This window comes from Ceratotherium simum, chromosome 14 (genome assembly GCF_057802395.1).
Source record: "Ceratotherium simum simum isolate JZ-2026a chromosome 14, ASM5780239v1, whole genome shotgun sequence".
Taxonomy (NCBI): domain Eukaryota; kingdom Metazoa; phylum Chordata; class Mammalia; order Perissodactyla; family Rhinocerotidae; genus Ceratotherium; species Ceratotherium simum.
In genome coordinates this window covers 37,620,257-37,635,891 of record NC_141913.1, presented here as the reverse complement: position 1 = coordinate 37,635,891, position 15,635 = coordinate 37,620,257, and the positions used below count along the sequence as shown (strand labels likewise).

Here is a 15,635-nt window from a genome sequence, read left to right as displayed (position 1 = left end):
CTTTTGGAAAGCACCAAGGGTGGGGGCTGGTTGCCAGGGGAACCAACCACGTGATTGGATGGTTGGAATTTTCAGTCCCATTCCCATCCCCCCACCCCCAACCTCCAGGGGAGGAGGGAGGGGCTGGAGGTTGAATAGATTGTCAATGACCAATGATTCAATCAATCATGCCTATGTAATGAAGCCTCCCTAAAAACCCAAAAGGATGGGCTCAGAGAGCCTCCAGGTTGGTGGACACATGGAGATTCGGGGAGAGTGGCAGACTGGAAGGCATAGAAGCTCTATGCCCTTTCCTCATGCCTTGCCCTATGCATCTCTTCCGTATGTCAGTTTCTGAGTTATATCCTTTTATAATAAACTGGTAATCAAGTAAGTAAAATGTTTTCCTGAGTTCTGTGAGCCTCTCTAACAAATTAATGGAAGCCAATGAGGGGGGTTGTTGGAACCTCCACCTCCAATCTATAGCCAGCCAGTCAGAAGCACAGCATCTGAAGCTGGGAGGTGAAGGGGCAGTCTTGTAGGACTGAGCCTTTAACCTGTGGGATCTGAGGCTATCTCCAGGTAGATAGTGTCGGAATTGAGTTGAATTGTAGGACACCCAGCTGGTGTCAGAGAATTGCTTGGTGGTGTGGAAAACCCACACATACATCATACTGGGAGCAGAATCGTAAGGAGCTAAGATATTTTGGGAGAAACTAGAAAGAGAAAGTAAGTCTGAGGAGGATCTGAAGGTAGAACCAATATTTTTATCAAAAAAAAAAAAAGAATTCTAAACTTGTATAAGCATATGAACAATTTTGAAAATGAGACCCCGGAGTCCCAATCTAGATACAAGATGACAATTGGGAGAAGTTCTGAGTTCAAAAATTCAAATGTGCATCCTGATTTCTGGTTCAGAAAATGGTCACCATTGCTTACAATATAGAAGAGAATATTCTGGCCTAAAAATGTTGAGTCCAGTGTTAAAAGTGGTTGTCACAACGTCAATATAACTCTTATAGATTATCTGAATGAGTAGCAAAGCTTTTTCAGGTTTACTAGGATGAGTTAGTGCTAAAATGCATCCCTTAGTTAACTTGAGACAAGAGTCTTTATCATCAGTTGGAGAATGAATAGCAACTGGAACGCTCTTTATTGCAGCAAATTTGATGCTAAAATGATCTTTCTGACCATTAAATATATTAACCGTCATTGTGCTGAAGTTATTCAGGTGCCAATTAAGAAGTTTCTGGTTATCAAAATCCTAGATAGCAGAAGTCAGTGTTTAAAAGTCTAAATTTGCAAAACACGTGCTTTCGAAAGAAACTGGAGACTATCTAAAAAGATTCTTTGCTTTACAAAAATACTTACTAAGGTTGCCTTTAGGTAACGACCACCTTTTGTGAATTCCAATTACAATCACATGTATAAAAGTTTTATGTAAGTAAATATTTAGAAACTCGCATTTGTCACTTGAAAAGAGGTAGCCATGGCCTGAAACTGGACCTGTATTCATCAAAACTCTCCCGGTGCCCAGTGACATAAACCCAACCCAAACTTGCCTATGCCGCATTTCCCAAAATTCGCCACCTTGGAGTTTTCTGTCACACCTCTGTACCGGTTGTAATATTATTATTGACCTTGTATTGAGTTTTTACTAAACTTAGCTTCCTGCTAAGCAATAATGAAATTATGAGTTCCATGTACTAGTTATGTTTTTTTTTATTTAATGTACATTTAATTGAATACGTGGCTTTAAAATTTTTACATATTCATAGACACTGAACTGAAAATCGGCCTATAGTCCATCAGTAGTATAAATGCCATCCTTTAAGGCGTGCTCAGCGGGTCTTCACCACTGGGATCTGAAGGCCTCTTCCCCGGGTCCCAGTGCTACAGCCAGAGAGCTTGGGTTCGGAGCTTCGGCGGTCATAAGCAGGCCCCTGGGGAACTAGAATTTGACATTCCACTGCTTTTCTAAATCTAAAATCTATTACAGATACATTAAGTAAACTCGGCTCCAATGAGGTAACTAAAGTCGCCAAAACCCTATGGGGATCAACCAGGAGCTGGGCTGCCAGAGGTTTAAAACCAGGTCCCCGAGAGTGTCCACAGGCAGCCCAGCCCACCTCCTCCCGGTTCTTCAGTCTGCGGGATCCAGGAACCACGCCACTGCCCTCTCCTCACCATCCCCCTTCATCCACCCGGGTCTCATGGGAAGTGGAAACAGGATGAGGCTAAAGACGAAGAGGCCTTTGGCTCAACCTGGGCTCCCAAGGTTTGCTGCCCGCGCGGTTGGTTTCTCTCTGGCATGGTTGAGGCTGCAGTCAACCGCGTTGGTTTTACCCGGAGGGAAAACCTGTCCACACCAGCAGCCCTGTCCCCATAGCCCTCCGTGGATCTAACTCAGAGCCCACATCCTTAAAAGACCCAGAATGGGGCCTGGCACAGGGTGCGGGTAATTTCCACCTTATTGAAAAAAATCAGTTTTATAGGGAAGCAGGAAATTGCCAAACCATACGTGCACCCGGCCAAATCACGCAGATCCAGGGCAGAGGCCTTAGGTGAGGGCAAATGCTGACGATGACGTCACAGGGATTCTTCCGCACCGAGAATATAATCCCTGCCCCAGAGGCTGGGCGCTGGGAACCTCAGAATGAAACATCAGAGCCTTAGATATTATCTCGTCCAATCCGAGGTCACCGGGGAGAAGACATCCAGGTGTGAAGTGACTTGTCGCAGATCACCCAGGTCACTAGCGGCAGACCTAAGACCAGTGACTTTTTCAGAACACCACAAGGGGACCTCAGCATACCCTGGGTGTGCCCATTGGGAGGCAAAACTCAAGCAATATTGGCTATGCCACCTATTAGCTGTGTGACCTGGGGTAAATTACTTAACCTCTCTGTGCCCTCATGTCCTCATCTATAAAATAGAGGCTGTGAAGGCTAATTAAGATCACATGTAAAGTGCTCCTTAAGCACTGTAATACTTAACAAAAGTTAGGTTTTTAAAGTTATTATTGGATTACCCCAGGGTCTCAGTAGAAATACCACTGGTTTAATCCCTGAGTTGACAGACATCTCTGCCACGGCCCCAACACAGCAGCTCACAGAGCAACAAGTCTAGGTTTTGGAGTCACACAGGCCTGGGTTTTTAGCCTGGGTATCATAACAAAAGAGCACAGATTGGGTGGCCTAAACAAGAGAAATTTATTTTCTCACAGTTCTGGCAGCTAGAAGTCTGACATAAAGGTGTCGGCAGGAATGGTTTCTTCTGAGCCCTCTCTCCCTGGCCTTGCAGGCGGTCGCCTTCCCCCATGGCCTCACATGGCTGTCCCAAGTGTCCTAGGTCTGTGTCTTCTGGTCTGTGTCCTAATCTCTTCTTCTTTTAAGGACACTGGTCATACTGGATTAGGCCCACCCATAGGACCTTAGTTATCTCTTTAAGGGCCCATCTCCAAGTACAAGTCACATTCCCAGGTACTGGGGGTTAGGACTTCAACATACCTTTTTGGGGGATACAAGTCAACCCACAACAGCATGGGGGAGTACCTTTCTTCCTCTTTAGGGAAGGAATATGTAGAGATCCATAAGTCCTCAGGCAGGGCACTGTGCCAGGCCACACTGAATGGGTTTTGAATCTGGAAAGATGTCCAAAATGAGCGAGTGCCTTTCCTCATTCTACAAATATGCATCCTGGGCACCGTAGACCCACACCAAGAGACAGAAAACTGCATGCCCTAAAAAACACTGATTGTGAACACTCTCCTGTTTGTGACACACCGAGGTGTGGACTCTCCAGCAGACCACTTTCTTGATCTCATGGTTCACACTCCTAAGCATCTCAGCAAATGCCCCAGGAAGATGGCAAAGGCCTGTGGGTTCTCAGCTAGTGGTGAGATCATGACATCGCCACTGCCTCCCCAGGGGAAGGCCCTATAAGGGAACAGCAGGGGAATGTCCGCTCCGCCCACTCCAGCGGGAACCACACACATTCCTTCTGAATAACTTCAGGGCTCAACTGTCACGACAGTTAGGCATTTCCATGTTCCTGTCTCCCTCTCTCCCAGAAATTACTTTTATTGGTGAGGCCCACAGAGACTGCCCGGCACTGAGCCTGGCACATAACAGACACTCGAGAAGCATCAGCTCCCTGCATCAGGTTCCTGAGTCACTTATAAGCTGAAATGTATTCTGGGGGTTGGAGGAAAGAATGTGCGGTGTGTGCTGTCGCGTCTTTCATGATATCTGAAAAGCACGGAGCCAAAGCTTCTCAGAACTTCTACATCACAGACTGCACCTCCGCAGCCAGCTCAGCTAACCTTACATCTACCTTCAAAAGCTCCCTCTGTGCTAAGGAAGGTAGGATGGAAGCTGGCTGGATTCTCACAGAATCTTAGCTTGACAAATTAAGGCCCTTCCAGCAGAAGCAAGCAGGATGGCGAAAGGCCTGGAAAGCATCTCTCACAACAGGCGAAGGGGCGATGGGTGGAAATGGCTGGGTGGTGGCTGAGGCACATAAAAGGCCTTTCTAGCTGCAGAAGCTTTCTAATGAGGGAAGGTGCTGCCTCCTACAGCAGGACACTCTGGCCATGGGAAGCGTTTGAGCAAGTGCGATGTGGTCAGAATTCCCACACCAGGTACGGGATTGACTTGGTGACCTGTAACATGTCTCCAAGTCTGAAATTCTAGGAACTCTAGACTCTGAGCATGAGGAAGACAATGTGGTGCATGGTCTAGGGGACGGGTAGCAGTTGACATCTGCATAGGGCACCCTTAGGGGGTACCCAGACAGAAGCCCCATCTGCAAAGACCTGGCCTGAGAAAAGCAGAGGAGAACATTCTGGCCTTCCTGGATGGGCTGTTTGCAGGCTTCTGCTAAGTGACAAAGCCCTGGGGCAGGAACAGCCTTTCTCCACAGCCCTGCACATGCCTTTTCCAGTGTGCAGTTGTCTCGAAGGCCCTTTTAAAAGGTTCCCACCAGGGGCCAGCCGGGTGGTGTAGTCAAGTTCGCACGCTCTGCTTCGGCGGCCAGGCGTTTGCTGGTTCAGATCCCAGGCATGGACCTATGCACCACTCATCAAGCCATGCTGTGGCGGCATCCCATATACAAAATAGAGGAACATAGGCACAGATGTTAGCTCAGGGCTAATATTCCTCACCAAAAAAAAAAAAAAAGGTTACCACTAAGACCTCTCTCTCCTTCTTACTCAGGTGGGCCGCCCTGGTCCTGCAGCATCTCTCTAAGATGGATACCCAAGCCAGTGAAGGTGAAGAGCCCCAGAATCTTCCCAGGACCCCTGAGAGCCTAGAACCCACAGGCTGGAGGACCCTGGCCTCTGGAGGGTTTATATGCTCATTCCTCCTCTTGAGGACCTCCAGACCACCTCCGGACCACGTGTGTAGTGGGCATCCAAAGCCATAACAGGCCTGAGGTTTCAAGTTTCCAGGGAAGATTTTTCCCCGCCCCAAATCTAGGCCAAGACAGACAAGCACCCCCACTTCCATGCCAACAGGCTGACGGCCAGTCCATCCTTTCTCCAAGCGTGCAAACCTTTGCAGGGCTCATTTTTAGGCAGGGTCTCCACTGCAACTCCCAGCCTCATCTCCAGCCCTGGAGAAGACATTGTCAGGACTCAACTCCGTTTGGTTCTGACACCAGTAACCGTCCCCCTCCATACCCACCAACCACCCCCACCCCCAGGACTGGCCTAGCGTAAGGACAAGCTTACCGTCCACACTCACTTTTGCGTTCTCTGGGGATTTATCTTACATTCTATGAGCTTAGCTCTTCTTTGAAAGGATGCTAGTTATATTTTATGCAGCATTTCTAGGTGCTTGGTAGTTGGAAGGTTTTCAAGATTTTTACTCCACTGTGGCACCAAAAATATTCTAAATCAAGGTTGGGATACCCTCTTTGGACTTGTTCAAGGAAATCTGCCCTGGCTGACCTCCCACTCCAGACAACTAATTCTGGCCACATCCCTGCAGATCCACACGCGCAGGGTGAACACCTACTATGTGCCAGGCTCTATTTTAGGTCCTGAGAATTTAAAAATGAAAAGATTGGAGCTCTGCCTGAAACACATCAGCCCTATAAAAATGCAGCATGACAGGAAGAGAAGCGTCTGCATCCCTTTCCTATTTAATTTGCATTCTATTTGCCCAGGTTGTTACGGCTTTTTAGTGGCTTCCTGTGTGAACGTCCTGTCTCCCAACTAGACTGCCTGCTCCTCCTAAGCAGGGTCCACGTCTTCCCTGCCCTTGACTCATGCTCCAAGGGCCTGGGACAGCGCTCTGCTCACCACAGATGTTAAAAAATGAAAATGCCTAAGCTAAGGAAGGGTGGAGGCATGTGCAAATAAAACCTAATAGGGAAATGAACGCTAATAAATATTTGCTAAAAAAGAAAAATGAAAATGCCTCTCCCCTAACTCACTATAATGCTTCCAGCTGAAGAACGCTCTCGGCTGTTGCTGGATTCTGCCAGCTGGGCCTCCAGCATGACACAGCATCCCCGCCTGGCTTCCCTGACGACAGCAGCCCGGGGTGACAAAGGATTCTCTGACAATGGGAGGAAGAGGTCTTCTTATTGTCCACAGCAGCCCCAACCACGGTCACACTCAGCAGAAGACCTCTTCCCACTCCCAGAACTATCGCTTCTACCCACACTTCTTCCTCCGGCTTCCGACCCGGGCATTGTGTTGTCTGTAAGACAGCTCCATTGGACTATCCTTCTGCAATTCGAATTCGACGTGCCCAACATTGAACTCACCACAATCCTCCTTCTCACCCCAACCCCAGCAGACCAGCTCCAGCAGCCAGAAGCTCACACCTGGATAAACGCCCCCATCTACCAGGTCAGTGAGGCCAGAGACCTGGGAGTCACGGAGACACCCCCCCTTATTTCCAGGAGCCAAGCCATCACTGCAGACTTTACCCCCCAAATGTTTATGAGGTATGACCGTCCCTCCATCCCCATACGCAAGGCCCTGGTTCCAGCCAGGCCTCATCCCTGTGACCTGCACACTGTATGGAACTTGTCCTTGCCTCCTCAACCCAGTGGCCACCTGGCTCCTGGTCACATCCCCTTCTGATCCATGGCAGCATGCCTCACCTCTGTTTCAAGCCTGTCCCCCATGCTCTACCTGCAGGCTGGAGGCCAAGCTCCTCAGCCAAGCTCCCAAAGCTCCTCAGATCTGAGCCCCGTATGCCTCTCCGCCCTTGTACTTGACCTCACTGCTGCCGTCCTTCCTACAGCCAGGTAGCCTCAGGCCTGCACACCTCTGCACACACTTTTCCGTCCCCCAAATGCCCTTCTCCTGTCTCCTCTCCAGGCTAAATCTTTTTTATCCATTCAGATTCTGCTCCTGGTCCATCTCCCTTAGGAAGCCCTCCCTGATCTCTGAGGCTAGAACAGGTGCCCCGTCCGTGCTACTGTAGGGCCCTCAGAACTTTCTGGACCACTGTGCTCACCACCCCATGCTGAATTTAACCGTTAAGTGTCTGTCTCTCCTGCGAGACAGTGGGCTCCCTGAAGGCGGGGGATTGTGCCTGTTCCCTGTTGTAGCCCCGGACCTGGCACAGAGGTGGGCATAGAAACAGAGCCCAATTGCTATTGAGAGGTGCCCTCTGACTGCAGGATGATCCACCCCCACCCCAAGCACACACAATTTCCCCTTTACCACTTTGGGGCCATTGTCCCAGCCAAAAACCTCCGCCAGATCCACCATGACCCAAGACCTACTCCCAAATTCACCTCTTCCATGAAATCATCCCAAACCGGCCCCCCTTCACATATCACAGGTATGGTAACTGCCTCCCATCTTTTATCCATCCCACCCCCTGGGTAAGTTAGCACTTGGGTCTGGCTCCTTGCCTGGATATGAGCCAACAGTGGACATAAAGAAGCTCCGCGCACAAAACTGTAATGGTGACGTGACATGGGGGACCCCCTCAGCCCTGGGCACTGGATTTGAGGTCTGAAGGCCTGGGTTCAGATCCCTGCTCTACCGCTTCCTTGTGACTTCAGCATGTCATTAACCATGGAGGCTCAGTTTCCTCATCTGCAAAATGGGAATCACGATAACAGCCTCACAGGGCTACTATAAAAAGCAGACGAGATAATTTGTGTGAAACACTTTGCAAACTGTAAAGCCAAATCAAGTATAGGGTGTGATAATAGTCTCCAGTGCCAGTCAACCCCCTACCCATTCCACCACCTCCCACCCAGGAGTTTTTGTCAGGTGAGCATCGAATGAAATCTACGGATCCTCTTCCTAGAAAAATGCACATACTGCTTTGCAAATGCTTTCAGGAGGTTCCTGAGGACCCTGCCATGGGAATGGAAAGCCGCAGACCAAACTTAAGAATGTTGGAAGGCCCCAAGGAATGGGCCTCTCCCAATTCTATGCCCTCATCCAGATTCCTGGATGCCAAAGATGACAGATAGGGCAGGGAAGGCCTGTCTCGAAGGAAAGCAATCTCAAGACTAAAATATCAATCCTAGAGCTTTTCCCAGAACCAGAGGAAAGGAGAGAAGATGGAGAGTCCTCTTGCTCTTTGGGAAGTAACAACCTGCTTTTTTTCAGAAAGCATGATGGTATAGAGCAAGAAGATTGATGAGGTATTGAAATCCAAGATTTCTTGTCCCACTTTGCTAAGGGCCTCCTGAGACTTTGGGCAAGTCATTGCACCTCTTCAGGCCTCGCGGTCTTCCCATGGACATCAGCTCATCAACAAGGCCCTTCCCAAGTCTGGGTGCCCAGAATAGGAGGATGTGTCTGTTCTCACCCTGTTCTGAACCACAGCTCTGGCCTGGGTTTAATTCAGAAACACAAGGCAGATGTCGATAGTCAGCATGATGATAAATCAGGGAGAAGGCCACCATCACAGCATTGTTCTAAATTAAAGGCCGTGCAGGATGAGGCAGGGGGCAGAAGAGCAGAGCCAGAAGTGAGCAGCTGAGCTCAGGTGACCAGTGAGTCAGCAGTGAGGCCCAGAGGTAGAGGATTCCCCCAAAAGAACATCCAAAGGGGCTGCCACATTATTGGGTAAGCTAAGCAGAAATGCCACCAAGTTTGGAGAATTCCCAGAAACTGCGATTTGCCCGTCTGTTTGTACCTCCTGTTCTCTATCTGGGCTCGGGATTCTTTCTCCATCCTAACCACCCCCTCCTGTTTCCTCCTTCATGATCTGAGCTGCAAACAGCAGAACCTTAAAACAAGGGCAATGGACCCCCCAAACTGAGATGAAATTGGAGGACAGTGTCAGGGACCCCAGAAGTGAGTTTAGGGATAGATAAAAAGCAGACCCATATTAAAACACCTACACAGACCCGTAAGACAGAAACTACTAAACCCAGGGGGTCCAAGGAAGACCTTGACCAAAGCCACAGCCTATCACTGAAGACAGCCTATCCCAGCCCATCCCAGCCCAGCAGAGCTGCGGCAGGACCATGGAGAACAACTTGCCAGCTCCTCATTGCCCAGCAGAGTAACCTGTTGGTTGGCTTTGGGGTCATTTCCCACTAGCTGCTTAACTTCTACAGAACAACATACCTCCCAGCCCACCTGGGAGGCTCCAAACAGCCTGAAGTCCAGGGTAACAAGGGACATAAAGCTGTTCGTCCTCTGTTGCTGTCTTCTGCATCTGTTCCAGGATAGGAACTGGCACTATGAGTCCCCTGCCAACATATGTGAAATTGACTACATCCCAGGGTGAGTGCTCTAAAATATTTATGATTTGTTCCCTCCCGTCAGCTGTGAATCATCGGTTTTACTGCATTGTAACTCAGCTGTTTCTGCCACACTATCTCTGTGTGCCCAAACAGGGTCGAGGATCTAGCCTAAGGTAGGGGCTCGAGAACCATTTGCTGGACTTAGAATCTTACATTTGTCTCCACAGTAGAATGTGTCTTTTGGCAAGCAGGGACCCCGTGTTACATTTTCTTTGTATGAGCTTCAAGATACACAAACATGTAGGTGCTCGATATACATTTGTGAATGAACAGTTGATTCGTTGGCCAAATCTAACAACCCTCCAGACTGTGTCTGAGAACTTTCACATTCACAAACCCTGAGAAATACATACTGGCATGTATGAGCTCTCTGCTCTTTTCTGGGCTTCCCCATTCCTGGAGATGGAGCGGGGCCGGGAGTATAACCTGAGATGGTTTCTCAGGGGTCCACCCTTCAAATCTGATGGCTTTGAAACCAGTAACCAAAGAATAAACCTTGGATTTGATAAGGACTCCGTGAACACACCATGTGAACCTAGGTATGTGTTGTATAAACATGTATACCATACGCACGTATCACATGATACTGGTATATATAGGATGTATCAAAGCTGATGCCCGGGCCAGCCCATGGCTTAGCGGTTAAGTGCGCACGCTCCGCTACTGGCGGCCCGGGGTTCGGATCCCAGGCGCGCACCAACACACCCCTTGTCCAGCCATGCTGAGGCTGCGTCCCACATACAGCAACTAGAAGGATGTGCAGCTATAACATACAACTATCCACTGGGGCTTTGGGGGAAAACAAAGGAGGAGGATTGGCAATAGATGTTAGCTCAGAGCCGGTCTTCCTCAGCAAAAAGAGGAGGATTAGCATGGATGTTAGCTCAGGGCTGATCTTCCTCACAGAAAAAAAAAAAAAATTAAAAAAAAAAAAAAAAGCTGATGCCCATTCACCAACAGCAAATTATCAGATGAGTGATAATAACAGCAAAGGGGACTTCTGTTCTTTAGTGGCTATTCTCATTAGGAACTAGTAGCAAATCAAAAGTGTTTTGACAAAGAATAAATACCAGCATAATTTACCCCCTTTCTCAGGTTCAGTACCTCCTGAGGTGTGAAGACCTACTCTCCAAAAAAAAAAAAAAAAAAGAAAAGTGGTCACTATTTAAATAAAAAGCCATAGGGCAGAAGAGAAATCAGAAAGGGGCGGGGGTGGGGGGGGGTGGAAGCAGCCCTTCCTCTACTGAGAGGCCTTAGGCAATCAGGGCACTTTTTGACCCTCAGTGTGCTCATCTGTAAAATGAGGCTAATACCCCCCTACCTGACAGGACCGTCTTAATAAATGTGATCATACAAGGAGAAAAAAGCTGCCCTGTAAAGTCATACAAACATATTATTATTCTAGCAATCTCTTAATCACTGATGACACTGTACCCCAGAATGAGTTACAAAATTACTGTCTCTAAGCGTACATTATCCAGGACAGACACTTGACACAGCCGATGAGATGAGCTGTGTGTAAACCGAATCCTGTTTCAAATACTCAAAGGGAGTTTCCTCAGGCAACCTGAGTGCATCCTGTGAGGGACTGGACATCTTCTATCGTCTGTTCGGTGCATTCTGTTCCCGTAAAATTGGGTTTTCTTGAAAGCCAGGCAATTTCCTCGCGCGGTCAGAGCATGCTCGGAGCCGAGATTACTGAGGTTTTCGGCCCAGACCCGGCGCTGGGCAGGAGGAACCGGGACCCGACAGCCCCGGCCCCTCCCCGCCCTCTGGGCGGCTCCTTCCTTTCTCCTCCAGCTCGGGTGGCGGCAGCGGCGGCGCTCGTGCTGTGTCACTTTCGCCCTCTGGAGTCTTCAGCTGCCGTGGAGCGGGCAGCTCCAGCGGCTTCTTCCCTTCGCGCGCGGGCCCCTAGCCTGGGAGATAATCCCCCGACCGGAGAGACCGAGCGCCGGCCGAGAGGGCAAAGGCTGGCGGCCCGCTGGACACTGGACAGCGGCGCAGGCGGCAACGCCAGGCTGGGCCCGGGCCGGGGCGGCCGGGCAGCCTTTGATCCCCACTGTCTCCAGAACCAAGAATTGGGAGCCGGGTCGCAGAGCGCGCTGATTCTCTCCAAGGTCTGCGCAGGCAGCGGCGGGCGCACGGGCACGCGCACCCACAGAGCGCCCCGGTGCAAGGGTCACCCCGAGCGTGTCCGGCGGGCGGCGGCGACACGCGCGCGCCCGCGGCTCCTCCCGGCCCAGCCCCCCGCGCCGCCGAGGAGGCGGCCAGTCCTCGGGGTCAGGGGGCGTCGGGGACGCGGAGTGAGGAATAGTGTGACTCTGGCTGCAGGGCAGGACGGGGACTCCCTGAGGGACCCCGCTCACATACAACGCCGGAGGCTCCCCCGGCCCACAGTCTCACGACCCCCTCTCCAAGTAACCAGGGTGCGCGCGCGCGCGGACACACACACGACGACGAGCTCAACTGGCGCCACGAGGGGGCTGGCAGGGCCAATCCCCGCGGGGGATCGGGGCCCACGCGCGTCCCCACTACGCCGCGGTCTGCGGTCCCCGCCCCCCACACATACACGCCAGAGCGGTGTGTACACACAAACAGCTGGGCGGGGGAGGCGACGCCTCACTCCCCGGGGTGGGGACGCACGCGGCGCCGCCATACATCCCTCCCCTCTACACGCCGCACCACCCTCCCTGCTTACACTTGTCCCCCCAGCCCCAAAACTCAACGAAACCAAACAGCCAACGCCGCCCAGATGAGGGGTTCAGACCTTCGATTGTCTTCTAACGTCAACGGAGAGAAATACCCAGCTCAGACGCGCCGTACCCGGGACCCCTTCTCCAGTCGCACCCAGGCTCGGGCACGCGGCCCTCAGGGGCCCCAGACCTCCGCCGCAGACCGAGCCACCGCCCCCTGCCCACCCTCCCCCACTACCGGCGTCCGGGACAGTCACCTGCTCGTCATCCTGAAGAACCCAAGCCAGAGCCCACCCTCGGCCGCTCGGGTCACTCGCCACCGCGAGCTAGCTTTTCAGAGCCTGTCAACTTAACCCCCAATCCGCCAGGCGGACCTATTCCCCAGGCCCAATTACACCGAGGCGACGGGAATAATAATACAAATGCCAACAGAATCACCACCGTGGGGAATGTCCAAAGCAGCGACAGCAATAGCTCCACCGATCCGGTTTCCTCCTCTGCTCCCATCCCCCGCGCCCCCCGCGGCCCGCGGGCTCGCCGGGGACGGAGGGAGGGTGCAGCCTGTCTAGACGACAGACATCCCCGCGCCCGCGGGGACGGGCGCGCACACACACGGCCGCTGCCACAGACACAATCAGTCACCGGAGGAGGGAGGGGCGGCGTGGAGACACTCTCTCGGGGTCTCTCCGGCAGCCGCGAGTGCAGCAGCCTCCGGCCCTGAGCCCCCGAGCCGCGCTCCCTACCTCAGCGGAGCGCAGTCAGAACAGCTGCAAGTTTGGCTGGTACTAACCAACTGCTCGATGCAGCAAATGCGGGCGTCAAAACAAAAGGGAGAGGAATCACGCTCGCTCTCTACCTTCCCCCGGGTCGGAACCCGGCACATGACAGCGGCCACACCGCGCGGCTCCAACGCGAGCCGGGCTCCAGCCGTGCGCCCCCCAAGAACCCCCTTCCTCACCGGAGCTCCAGGGCGACGGCTGCCCTCGGGGCGGGGAACCCGGCAGGGAAGAGGCTAACCTGGGGAGGGGGCGAGATCACGGAGTGCCGTCCTCAAGAGAGTGGGGGACGGTGGATGGGCGCGGACGCCCGGCTGCCCCGGCGCAGGAAGGGGGGAAGGGGGCTAATTGTTTGGGGCGGTTTTCCCGGATTTATCTATAAGCACGCGCACGTCACGCAGCCCTCCTCCCGGGTCCCCGAATCGATGGGCAAGCTGAGATGACTAAAAGAGGGGGGCAGACGAGGGGATGCTCACCTCGGGGTTCCTCCGGCCGCCGCTCCGAGCCCGAGTCGGGGGGTGGGGGGAGGGGGCAGGGAAGGGGAAGGGAGGGAGAAGGCTCGGAAGAGCCGACTCCTGCCTGGAGTTCCGCGCGTCCCGGCTGCGGAGGGGATCGGGCGCCCCAGCGCACAAACCCAGCCGAGAGGGGAGGGAGGGAGGGAAGGGAAAGAGGGAGGGAGGGGCGGGTGGGGGGGAGGGAGTAGAGGAAGGAAAAAAAATGAACCCTGCTCTGACACAGGGAAAGAGAATGTAGGAGAGTGACGTCCAGGCCCCACCCTCCCCTCCGGCCACGTGCAAAGACTTGAAAGGAAAGAGGGAGGCGGGAGGCCTGCTGGGTAATGTAGTTCGCCTTTCTTTCCTAGGATGGCGGGCCCTGGAGAGCCGGGCGCCGCCGGGACGCCGGGGATGCAGCCGGAGCAGCCGCGACAGCTCAGCCGAGCGACGCCGAAACCTGCCGCCCTACGCTCGCTCCCCCAGGACGCTGGGGTGGGGGCCTCTGCGCTGGGAGAACTGGGGGTTTAGGCGCTGTCCAGGATTGCAGGGAAACGTTTAGTTTTAGGGGCTGGAAAGCTTTAAAGATGAGGACTTCCGAGCTTCAAGTGCAAAGTCTGTCCTAATGGCAGAGAAAAGGAAGCTTTGTGTATGCACCGGGCGGCCCAAGTGGCATTATTAATGCTGCATTAAAGGCTAACGTCTGTTATTGAGATGCATATGTTATAATTAACATTTGAACATCTCCGTGGCAGGGGCGGGATGTTGTAATTAGATATGCACTTTGCAACCAATTAATTTTCCATTGGCCATGCGAAGGGCTGGGACGGGGCACGACGAGGTGGCTGGGAGAATTCAATGCAATGGATAATTCAGTAATCACTTAATCAAATCACCAATGTTTTCAGACTTCCTACTAGGTGCCAGCCACTGAGCTTGGCACAGAGAGGCCTTCAGGAGAAATATACCATGCTGGACACCCCTGCAAGCAAAGGGGTTATACAGTCATTGGAGGAACTGTGTGACACAGTATAACTGCCTTAGAAATCCACTTATTAATTCATATAACATTTGGTGGGCACTTTCCACAGACCGGATGTGTCTGGGAATGCCAAGACAAGTAAGACCCTTAGTCCCTGCCCTCAAGGAGCTCAAAGTCTAGTGTAGGGACCACAGTCAATGAAAGTATAAGCGATAAGTCAACACTGAACAAAGGGATAAGCGTAAAGTGCTAGGGAGCCCTTAGGAGGAGCAGCCAACCTGGATGGGTGTGGGAGAGGGTCTGGGAAGGCTTTCTGGAGGAGGCCGTACTTGAGCTAAGAATTGCTAAGATTTTTAACAAAGGCAAAAAGGAAGGGTAGGCATCTGACTAAGGCTACAGAGTATAAAGGATCCAGATGAGCAAGAAGAGAGCGAATTCTGAGAGCCTTAGTAATTCAGCAGGGCGGAAGGGTAGATGGATGGGGGGCAGAGGTGGAGGATGAGTCTAGAGGGCAGAAGGAGCCTGGGACAGCTTCTCACTGGAGGTCAGGCTTGCAGTGGGCCTTGAAGGATGGGTGGGATTTCATTTTGTGTGGGGAGCCTGTCTTCCAGGCTTGAGGCTCAGCATGAGCCAAACCAGGGAAGGAAAGCAAAACACCATCACAGTCACATCCTATAGGGCAGCTCATTTGATTCTTGTACAGTAGTCCCCTCTTACCCGCAGAGGATACTGGAGGAAACACCCCCCCATGGATGCCTGACACCTCAGACAGTACCGAACCCTGTATATTCTATGTTTTTTCCTGTACATACACACCTATGATAAAGTTTAATTCATACGTTAGGCACAGCAAGAGATTAACAACAATAACTAAGGATAAAATAGAACAATTATAACAATGCACTGTAATAAAAGTTACCATAGATCTTAGCAACCTCTGCATATGATTTTTTTTCTTTCCTTATTAAGTTGA

At 52.0% G+C, this 15,635-nt stretch overlaps 1 protein-coding gene across 2 annotated transcripts in view; it reads right to left on the bottom strand.

Moving 5' to 3' along the window:
• CTIF (cap binding complex dependent translation initiation factor) overlaps positions 1-13,861 on the bottom strand; it is a 289,119-nt gene extending 275,258 nt beyond the window's left edge. Inside the window, exon 1 of one of the 2 annotated variants that reach the window (XM_087439188.1) lies at positions 13,666-13,861. The gene's annotated coding sequence lies outside the window, so the exon portion shown is untranslated. The remainder of the gene's footprint in view (positions 1-13,665) is intronic. The other variant, XM_087439189.1, reaches the window with a different exon arrangement.
• Between the last annotated feature and the right edge of the window lie 1,774 nt (positions 13,862-15,635).